The sequence below is a fragment of the Lissotriton vulgaris genome, chromosome 7 (assembly GCF_964263255.1).
Source record: "Lissotriton vulgaris chromosome 7, aLisVul1.2, whole genome shotgun sequence".
Lineage (NCBI taxonomy): Eukaryota > Metazoa > Chordata > Amphibia > Caudata > Salamandridae > Lissotriton > Lissotriton vulgaris.
The window spans coordinates 1,004,735,740-1,004,760,826 of NC_141695.1; positions in this window are offsets into that span (position 1 = coordinate 1,004,735,740).

Here is a 25,087-nt window from a genome sequence, read left to right on the forward strand (position 1 = left end):
CAGAGGAGGAGGGGTATAGGAGGAGCCTGGGCAGAGGGGGTATAGGAGGAGCCTGGGCAGAGGGGGTGGGGTCAGAGAGGAGGGGCTTAGGAGGAGCCTAGTCAGATTGGGTGGGGTCAAATAGGAGGAGCCTGGGCAGAATGGGTAGAGTCAGAGAGGAGGGGCTTAGGAGGAGCCTGGGCAGAGGGGGTATAGGAGGAGCCTAGTCAGATTGGGTGGGGTCAAATAGGAGGAGCCTGGGCAGAATGGGTGGGGTCAGACAGCAGAGGAGGGGCTTAGGAGGAGCCTAGTCAGATTGGGTGGGGTCAAATAGGAGGAGCCTGGGCAGAATGGGTGGGGTCAGACAGCAGAGGAGGGGCTTAGGAGGAGCCTAGTCAGATTGGGTGGGGTCAAATAGGAGGAGCCTGGGCAGAATGGGTGAGGTCAGAGAGGAGGGGTATAGGAGGAGCCTGGGCAGAGGGGGTATAGGAGGAGCCTAGTCAGATTGGGTGGGGTCAAATAGGAGGGGGTATAGGAGGAGCCTGGGCAGAATGGGTGGGGCCAGACAGCAGAGGAGGGGCTTAGGAGGAACCTAGTCAGATTGGGTGGGGTCAAATAGGAGGAGCCTGGGCAGAATGGGTGGGGTCAGACAGCAGAGGAGGGGCTTAGGAGGAGCCTAGTCAGATTGGGTGGGGTCAGAGAGGAGGGGTATAGGAGGAGCCTGGGCAGAATGGGTATAGGAGGAGCCTAGTCAGATTGGGTGAGGTCAGAGAGGAGGGGTATAGGAGGAGCCTGGGCAGAGGGGTTAAGGAGGAGCCTAGTCAGATTGGGTGGGGTCAGAGAGGAGGGGGTATAGGAGGAGCCTAGTCAGATTGGGTGAGGTCAGAGAGGAGGGGCTGAGGAGGAGCCTGGGCAGAATGGGTGGAGTCAGACAGCAGAGGATTGGTTTAGGAGGAGCTTAGTCAGAATGGGTGGGGTCAGACAGCAGAGGAGGGGCTTAGGAGGAGCCTAGTCAGATTGGGGTCAAATAAGAGGGGTATAGGAGGAGCCTGGGCAGAATGGGTATAGGAGGAGCCTAGTCAGATTGGGTGTGGTCAAATAGGAGGAGCCTGGGCAGAATGGGTGGGGTCAGACAGCAGAGGAGGGGTATAGGAGGAGCCTGGGCAGAGGGGGTGGGGTCAGAGAGGAGGGGTATAGGAGGAGCCTGGGCAGAGGGGGTATAGGAGGAGCCTGGCCAGAGGGGGTGGGGTCAGAGAGGAGGGGCTTAGGAGGAGCTTAGTCAGATTGGGTGGGGTCAAATAGGAGGAGCCTGGGCAGAATGGGCGGGGTCAGACAGCAGAGGAGGGGCTTAGGAGGAGCCTGGGCAGAATGGCTGGGGTCAGAGAGGAGGGGCTTAGGCGGAGCCTGGGCAGAATGGGTGGGGTCAGACAGCAGAGGAGGGGCTTAGGAGGAGCCTGGGCAGGAGGAGCGGGTATATGGGCAGAATGGGTGGGGTCAGAGAGGAGGGGGTATAGGAGGCGCCTGGGCAGAATGGGTGGGGTCAGACAGCAGAGAAGGGGTATAGGAGGAGCCTGGGCAGAGGGGGTATAGGAGGAGCCTGGGCAGAGGGGGTATAGGAGGAGCCTGGGCAGAGGGGGTATAGGAGGAGCCTGGGCAGAGGGGGTGGGGTCAGAGAGGAGGGGTATAGGAGGGGGTATAGGAGGAGCCTAGTCAGATTGTGTGGGGTCAAATAGGAGGAGCCTGGGTAGAATGGGTGGAGTCAGAGAGGAGGGGGTATAGGAGGAGCCTGGGCAGAATGGGTGGGGTCAGACAGCAGAGGAGGGGCTTAGGAGGGGCTTAGGAGGAGCCTAGTCAGATTGGGTGGGGTCAGAGAGGTGGGGTATAGGAGGAGCCTGGGGAGAATGGGTGGGGTCAGACAGCAGAGGAGGGGTATAGGAGGAGCCTGGGCAGAGGGGGTGGGGTCAGAGAGGAGGAGTATAGGAGGAGCCTGGGCAGAGGGGGTATAGGAGGAGCCTGGGCAGAGGGGGTATAGGAGGAGCCTAGTCAGAGGGGGTGGGGTCAGAGAGGAGGGGCTTAGGAGGAGCCTAGTCAGATTGGGTGGGGTCAAATAGGAGGAGCCTGGGCAGAATGGGTAGAGTCAGAGAGGAGGGGCTTAGGAGGAGCCTGGGCAGAGGAGGAGGGGTATAGGAGGAGCCTGGGCAGAGGGGGTATAGGAGGAGCCTGGGCAGAGGGGGTGGGGTCAGAGAGGAGGGGCTTAGGAGGAGCCTAGTCAGATTGGGTGGGGTCAAATAGGAGGAGCCTGGGCAGAATGGGTAGAGTCAGAGAGGAGGGGCTTAGGAGGAGCCTGGGCAGAGGGGGTATAGGAGGAGCCTAGTCAGATTGGGTGGGGTCAAATAGGAGGAGCCTGGGCAGAATGGGTGGGGTCAGACAGCAGAGGAGGGGCTTAGGAGGAGCCTAGTCAGATTGGGTGGGGTCAAATAGGAGGAGCCTGGGCAGAATGGGTGGGGTCAGACAGCAGAGGAGGGGCTTAGGAGGAGCCAAGTCAGATTGGGTGGGGTCAAATAGGAGGGGCTTAGGAGGAGCCTGGGCAGAATGGGTGGGGTCAGACAGCAGAGGAGGGGCTTAGGAGGAGCCTAGTCAGATTGGGTGGGGTCAAATAGGAGGAGCCTAGGCAGAATGGGTGAGGTCAGAGAGGAGGGGTATAGGAGGAGCCTGGGCAGAGGGGGTATAGGAGGAGCCTAGTCAGATTGGGTGGGGTCAAATAGGAGGGGGTATAGGAGGAGCCTGGGCAGAATGGGTGGGGCCAGACAGCAGAGGAGGGGCTTAGGAGGAACCTAGTCAGATTGGGTGGGGTCAAATAGGAGGAGCCTGGGCAGAATGGGTGGGGTCAGACAGCAGAGGAGGGGCTTAGGAGGAGCCTAGTCAGATTGGGTGGGGTCAGAGAGGAGGGGTATAGGAGGAGCCTGGGCAGAATGGGTGGAGTCAGAGAGGAGGGGGTATAGGAGGAGCCTGGGCAGAATGGGTATAGGAGGAGCCTAGTCAGATTGGGTGAGGTCAGAGAGGAGGGGTATAGGAGGAGCCTGGGCAGAGGGGTTAAGGAGGAGCCTAGTCAGATTGGGTGGGGTCAGAGAGGAGGGGGTATAGGAGGAGCCTAGTCAGATTGGGTGAGCTCAGAGAGGAGGGGCTGAGGAGGAGCCTGGGCAGAATGGGTGGAGTCAGACAGCAGAGGATTGGTTTAGGAGGAGCTTAGTCAGAATGGGTGGGGTCAGACAGCAGAGGAGGGGCTTAGGAGGAGCCTAGTCAGATTGGGGTCAAATAAGAGGGGTATAGGAGGAGCCTGGGCAGAATGGGTATAGGAGGAGCCTAGTCAGATTGGGTGTGGTCAAATAGGAGGAGCCTGGGCAGAATGGGTGGGGTCAGACAGCAGAGGAGGGGTATAGGAGGAGCCTGGGCAGAGGGGGTGGGGTCAGAGAGGAGGGGTATAGGAGGAGCCTGGGCAGAGGGGGTATAGGAGGAGCCTAGTCAGATTGGGTGGGGTCAAATAGGAGGAGCCTGGGCAGAATGGGTGGAGTCAGAGAGGAGGGGGTATAGGAGGAGCCTGGGCAGAATGGGTGGGGTCAGACAGCAGAGGAGGGGCTTAGGAGGAGCCTAGTCAGATTGGGTGGGGTCAAATAGGAGGAGCCTGGGCAGAATGGGTGGGGTCAGACAGCAGAGGAGGGGCTTAGGAGGAGCCTGGGCAGAATGGGTGGGGTCAGAGAGGAGGAGCCTGGGCAGAATGGGTGTGGTCAGACAGCAGAGGAGTGGCTTAGGAGGAGCCTAGTCAGATTGGGTGGGGTCAGAGAGGTGGGGTATAGGAGGAGCCTGGGGAGAATGGGTGGGGTCAGACAGCAGAGAAGGGGCTTAGGAGGAGACTAGTCAGATTGGGTGGGGTCAGAGAGGTGGGGTATAGGAGGAGCCTGGGCAGAATGGGTGGGGACAGCAGAGGAGGAGCCTGGGCAGAGGGGGTGGGGTCAGAGAGGAGGGGTATAGGAGGAGCCTGGGCAGAGGGGGTATAGGAGGAGCCTGGCCAGAGGGGGTGGGGTCAGAGAGGAGGGGCTTAGGAGGAGCCTGGGCAGAGGGGGTATAGGAGGAGCCTGGCCAGAGGGGGTGGGGTCAGACAGCAGAGGAGGGGCTTAGGAGGAGCCTGGGCAGGAGGAGCGGGTATATGGGCAGAATGGGTGGGGTCAGAGAGGAGGGGGTATAGGAGGCGCCTGGGCAGAATGGGTGGGGTCAGACAGCAGAGGAGGGGTATAGGAGGAGCCTGGGCAGAATGGGTGGGGTCAGAGAGGAGGAGCCTGGGCAGAATGGGTGTGGTCAGACAGCAGAGGAGTGGCTTAGGAGGAGCCTAGTCAGATTGGGTGGGGTCAGAGAGGTGGGGTATAGGAGGAGCCTGGGGAGAATGGGTGGGGTCAGACAGCAGAGAAGGGGCTTAGGAGGAGCCTAGTCAGATTGGGTGGGGTCAGAGAGGTGGGGTATAGGAGGAGCCTGGGCAGAATGGGTGGGGTCAGACAGCAGAGGAGGAGCCTGGGCAGAGGGGGTGGGGTCAGAGAGGAGGGGTATAGGAGGAGCCTGGGCAGAGGGGGTATAGGAGGAGCCTGGCCAGAGGGGGTGGGGTCAGAGAGGAGGGGCTTAGGAGGAGCTTAGTCAGATTGGGTGGGGTCAAATAGGAGGAGCCTGGGCAGAATGGGCGGGGTCAGACAGCAGAGGAGGGGCTTAGGAGGAGCCTGGGCAGAATGGCTGGGGTCAGAGAGGAGGGGCTTAGGCGGAGCCTGGGCAGAATGGGTGGGGTCAGACAGCAGAGGAGGGGCTTAGGAGGAGCCTGGGCAGGAGGAGCGGGTATATGGGCAGAATGGGTGGGGTCAGAGAGGAGGGGGTATAGGAGGCGCCTGGGCAGAATGGGTGGGGTCAGACAGCAGAGGAGGGGTATAGGAGGAGCCTGGGCAGAGGGGGTATAGGAGGAGCCTGGGCAGAGGGGGTATAGGAGGAGCCTGGGCAGAGGGGGTATAGGAGGAGCCTGGGCAGAGGGGGTGGGGTCAGAGAGGAGGGGTATAGGAGGGGGTATAGGAGGAGCCTAGTCAGATTGTGTGGGGTCAAATAGGAGGAGCCTGGGTAGAATGGGTGGAGTCAGAGAGGAGGGGGTATAGGAGGAGCCTGGGCAGAATGGGTGGGGTCAGACAGCAGAGGAGGGGCTTAGGAGGGGCTTAGGAGGAGCCTAGTCAGATTGGGTGGGGTCAGAGAGGTGGGGTATAGGAGGAGCTTGGGGAGAATGGGTGGGGTCAGACAGCAGAGGAGGGGTATAGGAGGAGCCTGGGCAGAGGGGGTGGGGTCAGAGAGGAGGGGTATAGGAGGAGCCTGGGCAGAGGGGGTATAGGAGGAGCCTAGTCAGAGGGGGTGGGGTCAGAGAGGAGGGGCTTAGGAGGAGCCTAGTCAGATTGGGTGGGGTCAAATAGGAGGAGCCTGGGCAGAATGGGTAGAGTCAGAGAGGAGGGGCTTAGGAGGAGCCTGGGCAGAGGAGGAGGGGTATAGGAGGAGCCTGGGCAGAGGGGGTATAGGAGGAGCCTGGGCAGAGGGGGTGGGGTCAGAGAGGAGGGGCTTAGGAGGAGCCTAGTCAGATTGGGTGGGGTCAAATAGGAGGAGCCTGGGCAGAATGGGTAGAGTCAGAGAGGAGGGGCTTAGGAGGAGCCTGGGCAGAGGGGGTATAGGAGGAGCCTAGTCAGATTGGGTGGGGTCAAATAGGAGGAGCCTGGGCAGAATGGGTGGGGTCAGACAGCAGAGGAGGGGCTTAGGAGGAGCCTAGTCAGATTGGGTGGGGTCAAATAGGAGGAGCCTGGGCAGAATGGGTGGGGTCAGACAGCAGAGGAGGGGCTTAGGAGGAGCCTAGTCAGATTGGGTGGGGTCAAATAGGAGGAGCCTGGGCAGAATGGGTGAGGTCAGAGAGGAGGGGTATAGGAGGAGCCTGGGCAGAGGGGGTATAGGAGGAGCCTAGTCAGATTGGGTGGGGTCAAATAGGAGGGGGTATAGGAGGAGCCTGGGCAGAATGGGTGGGGCCAGACAGCAGAGGAGGGGCTTAGGAGGAACCTAGTCAGATTGGGTGGGGTCAAATAGGAGGAGCCTGGGCAGAATGGGTGGGGTCAGACAGCAGAGGAGGGGCTTAGGAGGAGCCTAGTCAGATTGGGTGGGGTCAGAGAGGAGGGGTATAGGAGGAGCCTGGGCAGAATGGGTATAGGAGGAGCCTAGTCAGATTGGGTGAGGTCAGAGAGGAGGGGTATAGGAGGAGCCTGGGCAGAGGGGTTAAGGAGGAGCCTAGTCAGATTGGGTGGGGTCAGAGAGGAGGGGGTATAGGAGGAGCCTAGTCAGATTGGGTGAGGTCAGAGAGGAGGGGCTGAGGAGGAGCCTGGGCAGAATGGGTGGAGTCAGACAGCAGAGGATTGGTTTAGGAGGAGCTTAGTCAGAATGGGTGGGGTCAGACAGCAGAGGAGGGGCTTAGGAGGAGCCTAGTCAGATTGGGGTCAAATAAGAGGGGTATAGGAGGAGCCTGGGCAGAATGGGTATAGGAGGAGCCTAGTCAGATTGGGTGTGGTCAAATAGGAGGAGCCTGGGCAGAATGGGTGGGGTCAGACAGCAGAGGAGGGGTATAGGAGGAGCCTGGGCAGAGGGGGTGGGGTCAGAGAGGAGGGGTATAGGAGGAGCCTGGGCAGAGGGGGTATAGGAGGAGCCTGGCCAGAGGGGGTGGGGTCAGAGAGGAGGGGCTTAGGAGGAGCTTAGTCAGATTGGGTGGGGTCAAATAGGAGGAGCCTGGGCAGAATGGGCGGGGTCAGACAGCAGAGGAGGGGCTTAGGAGGAGCCTGGGCAGAATGGCTGGGGTCAGAGAGGAGGGGCTTAGGCGGAGCCTGGGCAGAATGGGTGGGGTCAGACAGCAGAGGAGGGGCTTAGGAGGAGCCTGGGCAGGAGGAGCGGGTATATGGGCAGAATGGGTGGGGTCAGAGAGGAGGGGGTATAGGAGGCGCCTGGGCAGAATGGGTGGGGTCAGACAGCAGAGGAGGGGTATAGGAGGAGCCTGGGCAGAGGGGGTATAGGAGGAGCCTGGGCAGAGGGGGTATAGGAGGAGCCTGGGCAGAGGGGGTATAGGAGGAGCCTGGGCAGAGGGGGTGGGGTCAGAGAGGAGGGGTATAGGAGGGGGTATAGGAGGAGCCTAGTCAGATTGTGTGGGGTCAAATAGGAGGAGCCTGGGTAGAATGGGTGGAGTCAGAGAGGAGGGGGTATAGGAGGAGCCTGGGCAGAATGGGTGGGGTCAGACAGCAGAGGAGGGGCTTAGGAGGGGCTTAGGAGGGGCTTAGGAGGAGCCTAGTCAGATTGGGTGGGGTCAGAGAGGTGGGGTATAGGAGGAGCCTGGGGAGAATGGGTGGGGTCAGACAGCAGAGGAGGGGTATAGGAGGAGCCTGGGCAGAGGGGGTGGGGTCAGAGAGGAGGGGTATAGGAGGAGCCTGGGCAGAGGGGGTATAGGAGGAGCCTGGGCAGAGGGGGTATAGGAGGAGCCTAGTCAGAGGGGGTGGGGTCAGAGAGGAGGGGCTTAGGAGGAGCCTAGTCAGATTGGGTGGGGTCAAATAGGAGGAGCCTGGGCAGAATGGGTAGAGTCAGAGAGGAGGGGCTTAGGAGGAGCCTGGGCAGAGGAGGAGGGGTATAGGAGGAGCCTGGGCAGAGGGGGTATAGGAGGAGCCTGGGCAGAGGGGGTGGGGTCAGAGAGGAGGGGCTTAGGAGGAGCCTAGTCAGATTGGGTGGGGTCAAATAGGAGGAGCCTGGGCAGAATGGGTAGAGTCAGAGAGGAGGGGCTTAGGAGGAGCCTGGGCAGAGGGGGTATAGGAGGAGCCTAGTCAGATTGGGTGGGGTCAAATAGGAGGAGCCTGGGCAGAATGGGTGGGGTCAGACAGCAGAGGAGGGGCTTAGGAGGAGCCTAGTCAGATTGGGTGGGGTCAAATAGGAGGAGCCTGGGCAGAATGGGTGGGGTCAGACAGCAGAGGAGGGGCTTAGGAGGAGCCAAGTCAGATTGGGTGGGGTCAAATAGGAGGGGCTTAGGAGGAGCCTGGGCAGAATGGGTGGGGTCAGACAGCAGAGGAGGGGCTTAGGAGGAGCCTAGTCAGATTGGGTGGGGTCAAATAGGAGGAGCCTAGGCAGAATGGGTGAGGTCAGAGAGGAGGGGTATAGGAGGAGCCTGGGCAGAGGGGGTATAGGAGGAGCCTAGTCAGATTGGGTGGGGTCAAATAGGAGGGGGTATAGGAGGAGCCTGGGCAGAATGGGTGGGGCCAGACAGCAGAGGAGGGGCTTAGGAGGAACCTAGTCAGATTGGGTGGGGTCAAATAGGAGGAGCCTGGGCAGAATGGGTGGGGTCAGACAGCAGAGGAGGGGCTTAGGAGGAGCCTAGTCAGATTGGGTGGGGTCAGAGAGGAGGGGTATAGGAGGAGCCTGGGCAGAATGGGTGGAGTCAGAGAGGAGGGGGTATAGGAGGAGCCTGGGCAGAATGGGTATAGGAGGAGCCTAGTCAGATTGGGTGAGGTCAGAGAGGAGGGGTATAGGAGGAGCCTGGGCAGAGGGGTTAAGGAGGAGCCTAGTCAGATTGGGTGGGGTCAGAGAGGAGGGGGTATAGGAGGAGCCTAGTCAGATTGGGTGAGCTCAGAGAGGAGGGGCTGAGGAGGAGCCTGGGCAGAATGGGTGGAGTCAGACAGCAGAGGATTGGTTTAGGAGGAGCTTAGTCAGAATGGGTGGGGTCAGACAGCAGAGGAGGGGCTTAGGAGGAGCCTAGTCAGATTGGGGTCAAATAAGAGGGGTATAGGAGGAGCCTGGGCAGAATGGATATAGGAGGAGCCTAGTCAGATTGGGTGTGGTCAAATAGGAGGAGCCTGGGCAGAATGGGTGGGGTCAGACAGCAGAGGAGGGGTATAGGAGGAGCCTGGGCAGAGGGGGTGGGGTCAGAGAGGAGGGGTATAGGAGGAGCCTGGGCAGAGGGGGTATAGGAGGAGCCTAGTCAGATTGGGTGGGGTCAAATAGGAGGAGCCTGGGCAGAATGGGTGGAGTCAGAGAGGAGGGGGTATAGGAGGAGCCTGGGCAGAATGGGTGGGGTCAGACAGCAGAGGAGGGGCTTAGGAGGAGCCTAGTCAGATTGGGTGGGGTCAAATAGGAGGAGCCTGGGCAGAATGGGTGGGGTCAGACAGCAGAGGAGGGGCTTAGGAGGAGCCTGGGCAGAATGGGTGGGGTCAGAGAGGAGGAGCCTGGGCAGAATGGGTGTGGTCAGACAGCAGAGGAGTGGCTTAGGAGGAGCCTAGTCAGATTGGGTGGGGTCAGAGAGGTGGGGTATAGGAGGAGCCTGGGGAGAATGGGTGGGGTCAGACAGCAGAGAAGGGGCTTAGGAGGAGACTAGTCAGATTGGGTGGGGTCAGAGAGGTGGGGTATAGGAGGAGCCTGGGCAGAATGGGTGGGGACAGCAGAGGAGGAGCCTGGGCAGAGGGGGTGGGGTCAGAGAGGAGGGGTATAGGAGGAGCCTGGGCAGAGGGGGTATAGGAGGAGCCTGGCCAGAGGGGGTGGGGTCAGAGAGGAGGGGCTTAGGAGGAGCCTGGGCAGAGGGGGTATAGGAGGAGCCTGGCCAGAGGGGGTGGGGTCAGACAGCAGAGGAGGGGCTTAGGAGGAGCCTGGGCAGGAGGAGCGGGTATATGGGCAGAATGGGTGGGGTCAGAGAGGAGGGGGTATAGGAGGCGCCTGGGCAGAATGGGTGGGGTCAGACAGCAGAGGAGGGGTATAGGAGGAGCCTGGGCAGAATGGGTGGGGTCAGAGAGGAGGAGCCTGGGCAGAATGGGTGTGGTCAGACAGCAGAGGAGTGGCTTAGGAGGAGCCTAGTCAGATTGGGTGGGGTCAGAGAGGTGGGGTATAGGAGGAGCCTGGGGAGAATGGGTGGGGTCAGACAGCAGAGAAGGGGCTTAGGAGGAGCCTAGTCAGATTGGGTGGGGTCAGAGAGGTGGGGTATAGGAGGAGCATGGGCAGAATGGGTGGGGTCAGACAGCAGAGGAGGAGCCTGGGCAGAGGGGGTGGGGTCAGAGAGGAGGGGTATAGGAGGAGCCTGGGCAGAGGGGGTATAGGAGGAGCCTGGCCAGAGGGGGTGGGGTCAGAGAGGAGGGGCTTAGGAGGAGCTTAGTCAGATTGGGTGGGGTCAAATAGGAGGAGCCTGGGCAGAATGGGCGGGGTCAGACAGCAGAGGAGGGGCTTAGGAGGAGCCTGGGCAGAATGGCTGGGGTCAGAGAGGAGGGGCTTAGGCGGAGCCTGGGCAGAATGGGTGGGGTCAGACAGCAGAGGAGGGGCTTAGGAGGAGCCTGGGCAGGAGGAGCGGGTATATGGGCAGAATGGGTGGGGTCAGAGAGGAGGGGGTATAGGAGGCGCCTGGGCAGAATGGGTGGGGTCAGACAGCAGAGGAGGGGTATAGGAGGAGCCTGGGCAGAGGGGGTATAGGAGGAGCCTGGGCAGAGGGGGTATAGGAGGAGCCTGGGCAGAGGGGGTATAGGAGGAGCCTGGGCAGAGGGGGTGGGGTCAGAGAGGAGGGGTATAGGAGGGGGTATAGGAGGAGCCTAGTCAGATTGTGTGGGGTCAAATAGGAGGAGCCTGGGTAGAATGGGTGGAGTCAGAGAGGAGGGGGTATAGGAGGAGCCTGGGCAGAATGGGTGGGGTCAGACAGCAGAGGAGGGGCTTAGGAGGGGCTTAGGAGGAGCCTAGTCAGATTGGGTGGGGTCAGAGAGGTGGGGTATAGGAGGAGCTTGGGGAGAATGGGTGGGGTCAGACAGCAGAGGAGGGGTATAGGAGGAGCCTGGGCAGAGGGGGTGGGGTCAGAGAGGAGGGGTATAGGAGGAGCCTGGGCAGAGGGGGTATAGGAGGAGCCTAGTCAGAGGGGGTGGGGTCAGAGAGGAGGGGCTTAGGAGGAGCCTAGTCAGATTGGGTGGGGTCAAATAGGAGGAGCCTGGGCAGAATGGGTAGAGTCAGAGAGGAGAGGCTTAGGAGGAGCCTGGGCAGAGGAGGAGGGGTATAGGAGGAGCCTGGGCAGAGGGGGTATAGGAGGAGCCTGGGCAGAGGGGGTGGGGTCAGAGAGGAGGGGCTTAGGAGGAGCCTAGTCAGATTGGGTGGGGTCAAATAGGAGGAGCCTGGGCAGAATGGGTAGAGTCAGAGAGGAGGGGCTTAGGAGGAGCCTGGGCAGAGGGGGTATAGGAGGAGCCTAGTCAGATTGGGTGGGGTCAAATAGGAGGAGCCTGGGCAGAATGGGTGGGGTCAGACAGCAGAGGAGGGGCTTAGGAGGAGCCTAGTCAGATTGGGTGGGGTCAAATAGGAGGAGCCTGGGCAGAATGGGTGGGGTCAGACAGCAGAGGAGGGGCTTAGGAGGAGCCTAGTCAGATTGGGTGGGGTCAAATAGGAGGAGCCTGGGCAGAATGGGTGAGGTCAGAGAGGAGGGGTATAGGAGGAGCCTGGGCAGAGGGGGTATAGGAGGAGCCTAGTCAGATTGGGTGGGGTCAAATAGGAGGGGGTATAGGAGGAGCCTGGGCAGAATGGGTGGGGCCAGACAGCAGAGGAGGGGCTTAGGAGGAACCTAGTCAGATTGGGTGGGGTCAAATAGGAGGAGCCTGGGCAGAATGGGTGGGGTCAGACAGCAGAGGAGGGGCTTAGGAGGAGCCTAGTCAGATTGGGTGGGGTCAGAGAGGAGGGGTATAGGAGGAGCCTGGGCAGAATGGGTATAGGAGGAGCCTAGTCAGATTGGGTGAGGTCAGAGAGGAGGGGTATAGGAGGAGCCTGGGCAGAGGGGTTAAGGAGGAGCCTAGTCAGATTGGGTGGGGTCAGAGAGGAGGGGGTATAGGAGGAGCCTAGTCAGATTGGGTGAGGTCAGAGAGGAGGGGCTGAGGAGGAGCCTGGGCAGAATGGGTGGAGTCAGACAGCAGAGGATTGGTTTAGGAGGAGCTTAGTCAGAATGGGTGGGGTCAGACAGCAGAGGAGGGGCTTAGGAGGAGCCTAGTCAGATTGGGGTCAAATAAGAGGGGTATAGGAGGAGCCTGGGCAGAATGGGTATAGGAGGAGCCTAGTCAGATTGGGTGTGGTCAAATAGGAGGAGCCTGGGCAGAATGGGTGGGGTCAGACAGCAGAGGAGGGGTATAGGAGGAGCCTGGGCAGAGGGGGTGGGGTCAGAGAGGAGGGGTATAGGAGGAGCCTGGGCAGAGGGGGTATAGGAGGAGCCTGGCCAGAGGGGGTGGGGTCAGAGAGGAGGGGCTTAGGAGGAGCTTAGTCAGATTGGGTGGGGTCAAATAGGAGGAGCCTGGGCAGAATGGGCGGGGTCAGACAGCAGAGGAGGGGCTTAGGAGGAGCCTGGGCAGAATGGCTGGGGTCAGAGAGGAGGGGCTTAGGCGGAGCCTGGGCAGAATGGGTGGGGTCAGACAGCAGAGGAGGGGCTTAGGAGGAGCCTGGGCAGGAGGAGCGGGTATATGGGCAGAATGGGTGGGGTCAGAGAGGAGGGGGTATAGGAGGCGCCTGGGCAGAATGGGTGGGGTCAGACAGCAGAGGAGGGGTATAGGAGGAGCCTGGGCAGAGGGGGTATAGGAGGAGCCTGGGCAGAGGGGGTATAGGAGGAGCCTGGGCAGAGGGGGTATAGGAGGAGCCTGGGCAGAGGGGGTGGGGTCAGAGAGGAGGGGTATAGGAGGGGGTATAGGAGGAGCCTAGTCAGATTGTGTGGGGTCAAATAGGAGGAGCCTGGGTAGAATGGGTGGAGTCAGAGAGGAGGGGGTATAGGAGGAGCCTGGGCAGAATGGGTGGGGTCAGACAGCAGAGGAGGGGCTTAGGAGGGGCTTAGGAGGGGCTTAGGAGGAGCCTAGTCAGATTGGGTGGGGTCAGAGAGGTGGGGTATAGGAGGAGCCTGGGGAGAATGGGTGGGGTCAGACAGCAGAGGAGGGGTATAGGAGGAGCCTGGGCAGAGGGGGTGGGGTCAGAGAGGAGGGGTATAGGAGGAGCCTGGGCAGAGGGGGTATAGGAGGAGCCTGGGCAGAGGGGGTATAGGAGGAGCCTAGTCAAAGGGGGTGGGGTCAGAGAGGAGGGGCTTAGGAGGAGCCTAGTCAGATTGGGTGGGGTCAAATAGGAGGAGCCTGGGCAGAATGGGTAGAGTCAGAGAGGAGGGGCTTAGGAGGAGCCTGGGCAGAGGAGGAGGGGTATAGGAGGAGCCTGGGCAGAGGGGGTATAGGAGGAGCCTGGGCAGAGGGGGTGGGGTCAGAGAGGAGGGGCTTAGGAGGAGCCTAGTCAGATTGGGTGGGGTCAAATAGGAGGAGCCTGGGCAGAATGGGTAGAGTCAGAGAGGAGGGGCTTAGGAGGAGCCTGGGCAGAGGGGGTATAGGAGGAGCCTAGTCAGATTGGGTGGGGTCAAATAGGAGGAGCCTGGGCAGAATGGGTGGGGTCAGACAGCAGAGGAGGGGCTTAGGAGGAGCCTAGTCAGATTGGGTGGGGTCAAATAGGAGGAGCCTGGGCAGAATGGGTGGGGTCAGACAGCAGAGGAGGGGCTTAGGAGGAGCCAAGTCAGATTGGGTGGGGTCAAATAGGAGGGGCTTAGGAGGAGCCTGGGCAGAATGGGTGGGGTCAGACAGCAGAGGAGGGGCTTAGGAGGAGCCTAGTCAGATTGGGTGGGGTCAAATAGGAGGAGCCTAGGCAGAATGGGTGAGGTCAGAGAGGAGGGGTATAGGAGGAGCCTGGGCAGAGGGGGTATAGGAGGAGCCTAGTCAGATTGGGTGGGGTCAAATAGGAGGGGGTATAGGAGGAGCCTGGGCAGAATGGGTGGGGCCAGACAGCAGAGGAGGGGCTTAGGAGGAACCTAGTCAGATTGGGTGGGGTCAAATAGGAGGAGCCTGGGCAGAATGGGTGGGGTCAGACAGCAGAGGAGGGGCTTAGGAGGAGCCTAGTCAGATTGGGTGGGGTCAGAGAGGAGGGGTATAGGAGGAGCCTGGGCAGAATGGGTGGAGTCAGAGAGGAGGGGGTATAGGAGGAGCCTGGGCAGAATGGGTATAGGAGGAGCCTAGTCAGATTGGGTGAGGTCAGAGAGGAGGGGTATAGGAGGAGCCTGGGCAGAGGGGTTAAGGAGGAGCCTAGTCAGATTGGGTGGGGTCAGAGAGGAGGGGGTATAGGTGGAGCCTAGTCAGATTGGGTGAGCTCAGAGAGGAGGGGCTGAGGAGGAGCCTGGGCAGAATGGGTGGAGTCAGACAGCAGAGGATTGGTTTAGGAGGAGCTTAGTCAGAATGGGTGGGGTCAGACAGCAGAGGAGGGGCTTAGGAGGAGCCTAGTCAGATTGGGGTCAAATAAGAGGGGTATAGGAGGAGCCTGGGCAGAATGGGTATAGGAGGAGCCTAGTCAGATTGGGTGTGGTCAAATAGGAGGAGCCTGGGCAGAATGGGTGGGGTCAGACAGCAGAGGAGGGGTATAGGAGGAGCCTGGGCAGAGGGGGTGGGGTCAGAGAGGAGGGGTATAGGAGGAGCCTGGGCAGAGGGGGTATAGGAGGAGCCTAGTCAGATTGGGTGGGGTCAAATAGGAGGAGCCTGGGCAGAATGGGTGGAGTCAGAGAGGAGGGGGTATAGGAGGAGCCTGGGCAGAATGGGTGGGGTCAGACAGCAGAGGAGGGGCTTAGGAGGAGCCTAGTCAGATTGGGTGGGGTCAAATAGGAGGAGCCTGGGCAGAATGGGTGGGGTCAGACAGCAGAGGAGGGGCTTAGGAGGAGCCTAGTCAGATTGGGTGGGGTCAAATAGGAGGAGCCTGGGCAGAATGGGTGGGGTCAGACAGCAGAGGAGGGGTATAGGAGGAGCCTGGGCAGAGGGGGTGGGGTCAGAGAGGAGGGGTATAGGAGGAGCCTGGGTAGAGGGGGTATAGGAGGAGCCTGGGCAGAGGGGGTGGGGTCAGAGAGGAGGGGTATAGGAGGAGCCTGGGCAGAGGGGGTATAGGAGGAGCCTAATCAGATTGGGTGGGGTCCAATAGGAGGAGCCTGGGCAGAATGGGTGGGGCCAGACAGCAGAGGAGGGGCTTAGGAGGAGCCTAGTCAGATTGGGTGGGGTCAAATAGGAGGAGCCTGGGCAGAATGGGTGGGGCCAGACAGCAGAGGAGGGGCTTAGGAGGAACCTAGTCAGATTGGGTGGGGTCAAATAGGAGGAGCCTGGGCAGAATGGGTGGGGTCAGACAGCAGAGGAGGGGTATAGGAGGAGCCTGGGCAGAGGGGGTATAGGAGGAGCCTAGTCAGATTGTGTGGGGTCAAATAGGAGGAGCCTGGGTAGAATGGGTGGAGTCAGAGAGGAGGGGGTATAGGAGGAGCCTGGGCAGAATGGGTGGGGTCAGACAGCAGAGGAGGGGCTTAGGAGGAGCCTAGTCAGATTGGGTGGGGTCAGAGAGGTGGGGTATAGGAGGAGCCTGGGGAGAATGGGTGGGGTCAGACAGCAGAGGAGGGGTATAGGAGGAGCCTGGGCAGAGGGGGTGGGGTCAGAGAGGAGGGGTATAGGAGGAGCCTGGGCAGAGGGGGTATAGGAGGAGCCTGGGCAGAGGGGTGGGGTCAGACAGCAGAGGAGGGGTATAGGAGGAGCCTGGGCAGAGGGGGTGGGGTCAGAGAGGAGGGGTATAGGAGGAGCCTGGGCAGAGGGGGTATAGGAGGAGCCTGGGCAGAATGGGTGGGGTCAGACAGCAGAGGAGGGGCTTAGGAGGAGCCTAGTCAGATTGGGTGGGGTCAAATAGGAGGAGCCTAGTCAGATTGGGTGGGGTCAGAGAGGAGGGGCTTAGGAGGAGCCTAGGGGCTTAGGAGGAGCCTAGTCAGATTGGGTGGTGTCAGAGAGGAGGGGCTTAGGAGGAGCCTAGGGGCTTAGGAGGAGCCTAGTCAGATTGGGTGGTGTCAGAGAGGAGGGGTATAGGAGGAGCCTGGGCAGAATGGGTGGGGTCAGACAGCAGATGAGGGACTTAGGAGGAGCCTGGGCAGAATGGGTTGGGTCAGACAGCAGAGGAGGGGCTTAGGAGGAGCCTAGTCAGATTGGGTGGGGTCAAATAGGAGGAGCCTGGGCAGAATGGGTGAGGTCAGAGAGGAGGGGTATAGGAGGAGCCTGGGCAGAATGGGTGGGGTCAGAGGGGTATGGGAGGAGCCTGGGCAGAATGGGTGGAGTCAGAGAGGAGGGGTATAGGAGGAGCCTGGGCAGAGGGGGTATAGGAGGAGCCTGGGCAGAGGGGGTATAGGAGGAGCCTAGTCAGATTGGGTGGGGTCAAATAGGAGGAGCCTGGGCAGAATGGGTGGGGTCAGACAGCAGAGGAGGGGCTTAGGAGGAGCCTAGTCAGATTGGGTGGGGTCAAATAGGAGGAGCCTGGGCAGAATGGGTGGGGTCAGACAGCAGAGGAGGGGTATAGGAGGAGCCTGGGCAGAGGGGGTTAGGTCAGAGAGAAGGGGTATAGGAGGAGCCTGGGCAGAGGGGGTATAGGAGGAGCCTGGGCAGAGGGGGTGGGGTCAGAGAGGAGGGGCTTAGGAGGAGCCTAGTCAGATTGGGTGGGGTCAGAGAGGAGGAGCCTAGTCAGAATGGGTGGGGTCAAATAGGAGGGGTATAGGAGGAGCCTGGGCAGAATGGGTGGGGTCAGAGGGGTATGGGAGGAGCCTGGGCAGAATGGGTGGAGTCAGAGAGGAGGGGGTATAGGAGGAGCCTGGGCAGAATGGGTGGGGTCAGACAGCAGAGGAGGGGCTTAGGAGGAGCCTGGGCAGAATGGGTGGGGTCAGACAGCAGAGGAGGGGCTTAGGAGGAGCCTGGGCAGATTGGGTGGGGTCAGAGAGGAGGAGCCTAGTCAGAATGGGTGGAGTCAGAGAGGAGGGGGTATAGGAGGAGCCTGGGCAGATTGGGTGGGGTCAGAGAGGAGATGCTTAGGCGGAGCCTGGGCAGAATGGGTGGGGTCAGACAGCAGAGGAGGGGCTTAGGAGGAGCCTAGTCAGATTGGGTGGGGTCAAATAGGAGGAGCCTAGTCAGATTGGGTGGGGTCAGAGAGGAGGGGCTTAGGAGGAGCCTAGGGGCTTAGGAGGAGCCTAGTCAGATTGGGTGGTGTCAGAGAGGAGGGGTATAGGAGGAGCCTGGGCAGAATGGGTGGGGTCAGACAGCAGATGAGGGACTTAGGAGGAGCCTGGGCAGAATGGGTTGGGTCAGACAGCAGAGGAGGGGCTTAGGAGGAGCCTAGTCAGATTGGGTGGGGTCAAATAGGAGGAGCCTGGGCAGAATGGGTGAGGTCAGAGAGGAGGGGTATAGGAGGAGCCTGGGCAGAGGGGGTATAGGAGGAGCCTAGTCAGATTGGGTGGAGTCAAATAGGAGGGGGTATAGGAGGAGCCTGGGCAGAATGGGTGGGGTCAGACAGCAGAGGAGGGGCTTAGGAGGAGCCAAGTCAGATTGGGTGGGGTCAAATAGGAGGGGTATAGGAGGAGCCTGGGCAGAATGGGTGGGGTCAGAGGGGTATGGGAGGAGCCTGGGCAGAATTGGTGGGGTCAAAGAGGTGGGGTATAGGAGGAGCCTGGGCAGAATGGGTGGGGTCCGACAGCAGAGGAGGGGCTTAGGAGGAGCCTAGTCAGATTGGGTGGGGTCAAATAGGAGGAGCCTGGGCAGAATGGGTGGGGTCAGACAGCAGAGGAGGGGCTTAGGAGGAGCCAAGTCAGATTGGGTGGGGTCAAATAGGAGGGGTATAGGAGGAGCCTGGGCAGAATGGGTGGGGTCAGAGGGGTATGGGAGGAGCCTGGGCAGAATGGGTGGAGTCAGAGAGGAGGGGGTATAGGAGAAGCCTGGGCAGAATGGGTGGGGTCAGACAGCAGAGGAGGGGCTTAGGAGGAGCCTGGGCAGAATGGGTGGGGTCAGAGAGGAGATGCTTAGGCGGAGCCTGGGCAGAATGGGTGGGGTCAGACAGCAGAGGAGGGGCTTAGGAGGAGCCTAGTCAGATTGGGTGGGGTCAAATAGGAGGAGCCTAGTCAGAATGGGTGGAGTCAGAGAGGAGGGGGTATAGGAGGAGCCTAGTCAGATTGGGTGGGGTCAGAGAGGAGGGGCTTAGGAGGAGCCTAGGGGCTTAGGAGGAGCCTAGTCAGATTGGGTGGGGTCAGAGAGGAGGGGTATAGGAGGAGCCTGGGCAGAATGGGTGGGGTCAGACAGCAGATGAGGGGCTTAGGAGGAGCCTGGGCAGAATTGGTGGGGTCAGAGAGGAGGGGCTTAGGAGGAGCCTGGGCAGAATGGGGGGGTCAGACAGCAGAGGAGGGGCTTAGGAGGAGCCTAGTCAGATTGGGTGGGGTCAAATAGGAGGAGCCTGGGCAGAATGGGTGCGGTCAGAGAGGAGGGGTATAGGAGGAGCCTGGGCAGAGGGGGTATAGGAGGAGCCTAGTCAGATTGGGTGGGGTCAAATAGGAGGGGGTATAGGAGGAGCCTGGGCTGAATGGGTGGGGCCAGACAGCAGAGGAGGGGCTTAGGAGGAACCTAGTCAGATTGGGTGGGGTCAAATAGGAGGAGCCTGGGCAGAATGGGTGGGGTCAGACAGCAGAGGAGGGGCTTAGGAGGAGCCTAGTCAGATTGGGTGGGGTCAGAGAGGAGGGGTATAGGAGGAGCCTGGGCAGAATGGGTGGAGTCAGAGAGGAGGGGGTATAGGAGGAGCCTGGGCAGAATGGGTATAGGAGGAGCCTAGTCAGATTGGGTGAGGTCAGAGAGGAGGGGTATAGGAGGAGCCTGGGCAGAGGGGCTTAGGAGGAGCCTGGGCAGAATGGGTGGGGTCAGACAGCAGAGGATGGGTTTAGGAGGAGCTTAGTCAGAATGGGTGGGGTCAGACAGCAGAGGAGGGGCTTAGGAGGAGCCTAGTCAGATTGGGGTCAAATAAGAGGGGTATAGGAGGAGCCTGGGCAGAATGGGTATAGGAGGAGCCTAGTCAGATTGGGTGTGGTCAAATAGGAGGAGCCTGGGCAGAATGGGTGGGGTCAGACAGCAGAGGAGGGGTATAGGAGGAGCCTGGGCAGAGGGGGTGGGGTCAGAGAGGAGGGGTATAGGAGGAGCCTGGGCAGAGGGGGTATAGGAGGAGCCTAGTCAGATTGGGTGGGGTCAAATAGGAGGAGCCTGGGCAGAATGGGTGGAGTCAGAGAGGAGGGGGTATAGGAGGAGCCTGGGCAGAATGGGTGGGGTCAGACAGCAGAGGAGGGGCTTAGGAGGAGCCTAGTCAGATTGGGTGGGGTCAAATAGGAGGAGCCTGGGCAGAATGGGTGGGGTCAGACAGCAGAGGAGGGGCTTAGGAGGAGCCTAGTCAGATTGGGTGGGGTCAAATAGGAGGAGCCTGGGCAGAATGGGTGGGGTCAGACAGCAGAGGAGGGGTATAGGAGGAGCCTGGGCAGAGGGGGTGGGGTCAGAGAGGAGGGGTATAGGAGGAGCCTGGGTAGAGGGGGTATAGGAGGAGCCTGGGCAGAGGGGGTGGGGTCAGAGAGGAGGGGTATAGGAGGAGCCTGGGCAGAGGGGGTATAGGAGGAGCCTAATCAGATTGGGTGGGGTCCAATAGGAGGAGCCTGGGCAGAATGGGTGGGGCCAGACAGCAGAGGAGGGGCTTAGGAGGAGCCTAGTCAGATTGGGTGGGGTCAAATAGGAGGAGCCTGGGCAGAATGGGTGGGGCCAGACAGCAGAGGAGGGGCTTAGGAGGAACCTAGTCAGATTGGGTGGGGTCAAATAGGAGGAGCCTGGGCAGAATGGGTGGGGTCAGACAGCAGAGGAGGGGTATAGGAGGAGCCTGGGCAGAGGGGGTATAGGAGGAGCCTAGTCAGATTGTGTGGGGTCAAATAGGAGGAGCCTGGGTAGAATGGGTGGAGTCAGAGAGGAGGGGGTATAGGAGGAGCCTGGGCAGAATGGGTGGGGTCAGACAGCAGAGGAGGGGCTTAGGAGGAGCCTAGTCAGATTGGGTGGGGTCAGAGAGGTGGGGTATAGGAGGAGCCTGGGGAGAATGGGTGGGGTCAGACAGCAGAGGAGGGGTATAGGAGGAGCCTGGGCAGAGGGGGTGGGGTCAGAGAGGAGGGGTATAGGAGGAGCCTGGGCAGAGGGGGTATAGGAGGAGCCTGGGCAGAGGGGTGGGGTCAGACAGCAGAGGAGGGGTATAGGAGGAGCCTGGGCAGAGGGGGTGGGGTCAGAGAGGAGGGGTATAGGAGGAGCCTGGGCAGAGGGGGTATAGGAGGAGCCTGGGCAGAATGGGTGGGGTCAGACAGCAGAGGAGGGGCTTAGGAGGAGCCTAGTCAGATTGGGTGGGGTCAAATAGGAGGAGCCTAGTCAGATTGGGTGGGGTCAGAGAGGAGGGGCTTAGGAGGAGCCTAGGGGCTTAGGAGGAGCCTAGTCAGATTGGGTGGTGTCAGAGAGGAGGGGCTTAGGAGGAGCCTAGGGGCTTAGGAGGAGCCTAGTCAGATTGGGTGGTGTCAGAGAGGAGGGGTATAGGAGGAGCCTGGGCAGAATGGGTGGGGTCAGACAGCAGATGAGGGACTTAGGAGGAGCCTGGGCAGAATGGGTTGGGTCAGACAGCAGAGGAGGGGCTTAGGAGGAGCCTAGTCAGATTGGGTGGGGTCAAATAGGAGGAGCCTGGGCAGAATGGGTGAGGTCAGAGAGGAGGGGTATAGGAGGAGCCTGGGCAGAATGGGTGGGGTCAGAGGGGTATGGGAGGAGCCTGGGCAGAATGGGTGGAGTCAGAGAGGAGGGGTATAGGAGGAGCCTGGGCAGAGGGGGTATAGGAGGAGCCTGGGCAGAGGGGGTATAGGAGGAGCCTAGTCAGATTGGGTGGGGTCAAATAGGAGGAGCCTGGGCAGAATGGGTGGGGTCAGACAGCAGAGGAGGGGCTTAGGAGGAGCCTAGTCAGATTGGGTGGGGTCAAATAGGAGGAGCCTGGGCAGAATGGGTGGGGTCAGACAGCAGAGGAGGGGTATAGGAGGAGCCTGGGCAGAGGGGGTTAGGTCAGAGAGAAGGGGTATAGGAGGAGCCTGGGCAGAGGGGGTATAGGAGGAGCCTGGGCAGAGGGGGTGGGGTCAGAGAGGAGGGGCTTAGGAGGAGCCTAGTCAGATTGGGTGGGGTCAGAGAGGAGGAGCCTAGTCAGAATGGGTGGGGTCAAATAGGAGGGGTATAGGAGGAGCCTGGGCAGAATGGGTGGGGTCAGAGGGGTATGGGAGGAGCCTGGGCAGAATGGGTGGAGTCAGAGAGGAGGGGGTATAGGAGGAGCCTGGGCAGAATGGGTGGGGTCAGACAGCAGAGGAGGGGCTTAGGAGGAGCCTGGGCAGAATGGGTGGGGTCAGACAGCAGAGGAGGGGCTTAGGAGGAGCCTGGGCAGATTGGGTGGGGTCAGAGAGGAGGAGCCTAGTCAGAATGGGTGGAGTCAGAGAGGAGGGGGTATAGGAGGAGCCTGGGCAGATTGGGTGGGGTCAGAGAGGAGATGCTTAGGCGGAGCCTGGGCAGAATGGGTGGGGTCAGACAGCAGAGGAGGGGCTTAGGAGGAGCCTAGTCAGATTGGGTGGGGTCAAATAGGAGGAGCCTAGTCAGATTGGGTGGGGTCAGAGAGGAGGGGCTTAGGAGGAGCCTAGGGGCTTAGGAGGAGCCTAGTCAGATTGGGTGGTGTCAGAGAGGAGGGGTATAGGAGGAGCCTGGGCAGAATGGGTGGGGTCAGACAGCAGATGAGGGACTTAGGAGGAGCCTGGGCAGAATGGGTTGGGTCAGACAGCAGAGGAGGGGCTTAGGAGGAGCCTAGTCAGATTGGGTGGGGTCAAATAGGAGGAGCCTGGGCAGAATGGGTGAGGTCAGAGAGGAGGGGTATAGGAGGAGCCTGGGCAGAGGGGGTATAGGAGGAGCCTAGTCAGATTGGGTGGAGTCAAATAGGAGGGGGTATAGGAGGAGCCTGGGCAGAATGGGTGGGGTCAGACAGCAGAGGAGGGGCTTAGGAGGAGCCAAGTCAGATTGGGTGGGGTCAAATAGGAGGGGTATAGGAGGAGCCTGGGCAGAATGGGTGGGGTCAGAGGGGTATGGGAGGAGCCTGGGCAGAATTGGTGGGGTCAAAGAGGTGGGGTATAGGAGGAGCCTGGGCAGAATGGGTGGGGTCCGACAGCAGAGGAGGGGCTTAGGAGGAGCCTAGTCAGATTGGGTGGGGTCAAATAGGAGGAGCCTGGGCAGAATGGGTGGGGTCAGACAGCAGAGGAGGGGCTTAGGAGGAGCCAAGTCAGATTGGGTGGGGTCAAATAGGAGGGGTATAGGAGGAGCCTGGGCAGAATGGGTGGGGTCAGAGGGGTATGGGAGGAGCCTGGGCAGAATGGGTGGAGTCAGAGAGGAGGGGGTATAGGAGAAGCCTGGGCAGAATGGGTGGGGTCAGACAGCAGAGGAGGGGCTTAGGAGGAGCCTGGGCAGAATGGGTGGGGTCAGAGAGGAGATGCTTAGGCGGAGCCTGGGCAGAATGGGTGGGGTCAGACAGCAGAGGAGGGGCTTAGGAGGAGCCTAGTCAGATTGGGTGGGGTCAAATAGGAGGAGCCTAGTCAGAATGGGTGGAGTCAGAGAGGAGGGGGTATAGGAGGAGCCTAGTCAGATTGGGTGGGGTCAGAGAGGAGGGGCTTAGGAGGAGCCTAGGGGCTTAGGAGGAGCCTAGTCAGATTGGGTGGGGTCAGAGAGGAGGGGTATAGGAGGAGCCTGGGCAGAATGGGTGGGGTCAGACAGCAGATGAGGGGCTTAGGAGGAGCCTGGGCAGAATTGGTGGGGTCAGAGAGGAGGGGCTTAGGAGGAGCCTGGGCAGAATGGGTGGGGTCAGACAGCAGAGGAGGGGCTTAGGAGGAGCCTAGTCAGATTGGGTGGGGTCAAATAGGAGGAGCCTGGGCAGAATGGGTGAGGTCAGAGAGGAGGGGTATAGGAGGAGCCTGGGCAGAGGGGGTATAGGAGGAGCCTAGTCAGATTGGGTGGGGTCAAATAGGAGGGGGTATAGGAGGAGCCTGGGCAGAATGGGTGGGGCCAGACAGCAGAGGAGGGGCTTAGGAGGAACCTAGTCAGATTGGGTGGGGTCAAATAGGAGGAGCCTGGGCAGAATGGGTGGGGTCAGACAGCAGAGGAGGGGCTTAGGAGGAGCCTAGTCAGATTGGGTGGGGTCAGAGAGGAGGGGTATAGGAGGAGCCTGGGCAGAATGGGTGGAGTCAGAGAGGAGGGGGTATAGGAGGAGCCTGGGCAGAATGGGTATAGGAGGAGCCTAGTCAGATTGGGTGAGGTCAGAGAGGAGGGGTATAGGAGGAGCCTGGGCAGAGGGGCTTAGGAGGAGCCTGGGCAGAATGGGTGGGGTCAGACAGCAGAGGATGGGTTTAGGAGGAGCTTAGTCAGAATGGGTGGGGTCAGAGAGCAGAGGAGGGGTTAAGGAGGAGCCTAGTCAGATTGGGTGGGGTCAGAGAGGAGGGGGTATAGGAGGAGCCTAGTCAGATTGGGTGAGGTCAGAGAGGAGGGGCTGAGGAGGAGCCTGGGCAGAATGGGTGGAGTCAGACAGCAGAGGATTGGTTTAGGAGGAGCTTAGTCAGAATGGGTGGGGTCAGACAGCAGAGGAGGGGCTTAGGAGGAGCCTAGTCAGATTGGGGTCAAATAAGAGGGGTATAGGAGGAGCCTGGGCAGAATGGGTGGGGTTCAGAGGGGTATGGGAGGAGCCTGGGCAGAATGGGTGGAGTCAGAGAGGAGGGGGTATAGGAGGAGCCTAGTCAGATTGGGTGGGGTCAGAGAGCAGAGGAGGGGTTAAGGAGGAGCCTAGTCAGATTGGGTGTGGTCAAATAGGAGGAGCCTGGGCAGAATGGGTGGGGTCTGAGGGCCTAGGAAGGGGTCATAGATGGAGGAGGATCCTGACTTATGGTGGGGAACTGCAAAAACTTTTTTAATGCACCCCCCTATACTTTCTGATTTCTGTTTGGAGGGGGCAGTCGGGGAGCAGTATTAAAAGGTGCTTAGGCGCAACGTGAAGAGCGATGAGGTGCACAGAATGGCATGCCTTCCAGGTACTTTTTGGGGGGGCTACCATTATTTTTTATTGCTCTGATCCTCCCTCATGGGGTGTACCCCAAATGGTTAGGGGCAACGGGGGAGGGGGGGTGGCAAAAAGCTGTTTGACAGTTTCTGTTACCAACAGGGGTCACCATACGATTCTGCTGCAGTTATGGTATTGAAAGGTACAACAAGGAGCATGTGAATGTATTTTTGCAGGTGGGGTGCCCCAAAATGTTACTGCCAGCAGCAGCAGCCCCCCTCCTCCCCACCCAGCAGATTGGTATAGGTACCTTTAGGACATTTCTGTTGAAAAAAGAGGCTATAGCGAATCGTGCTATGAAATCCTAGAGCACTAACATTTGCTAAATAAAGGTGGCATCGGAGCATACGAATGAGGCAGAGAGAGGCTACTGTTGCCAATTGGTTTGGTGGGTCATAGTGAATAACCTCGGCATGCAAATAGGCAGTGTGAGGATTGGCAGTGTCTGTAGAGAATTTTGGCATGCTCTTCAGCTTATTTTTTCCTCCTTACGTTGGCTATGAACTACAGAGGAAAGGCCCGGCCTTACTGTTGGACAAAACATGTATTTATGATTTTAAGAAGTGTAGTCTGACTGTACTGAGAGGGGCTGTACAGTACGGTAAATGCCTGTATACCCCTGCAATGTGCATCCAACTGTCACTTGAGATTCAATAGCGAACGAAGCAGCTGGGTTACTGACTGAATGTAAATGGAAGGCACATAGCAAGGGTGTTTGTGGTCACTCAAATGATTGAAACCTGGTTGATGCACTACCAAAGCTGGGGTTCCAGGAGGGAACATTTGAGGGGCATTGAGATGGTGGTGCCCAGAGGTCAAAATATGTTTCAGAGACAGAGAGGTACTGCGGTCCTGGTCCCACATTGGGGGTAGTCAAAAGTCAGGCTAAAGATTTCTGTCCAACTGTTACCACGTTTTGTGCAGCCTGGCTCCCTCTGTAACGATTCCCCAGTGTCTTTCGATCCTACAGATGACTGTAGCAAACTTCCCAAATTTTTTCTTGGCCTCATAC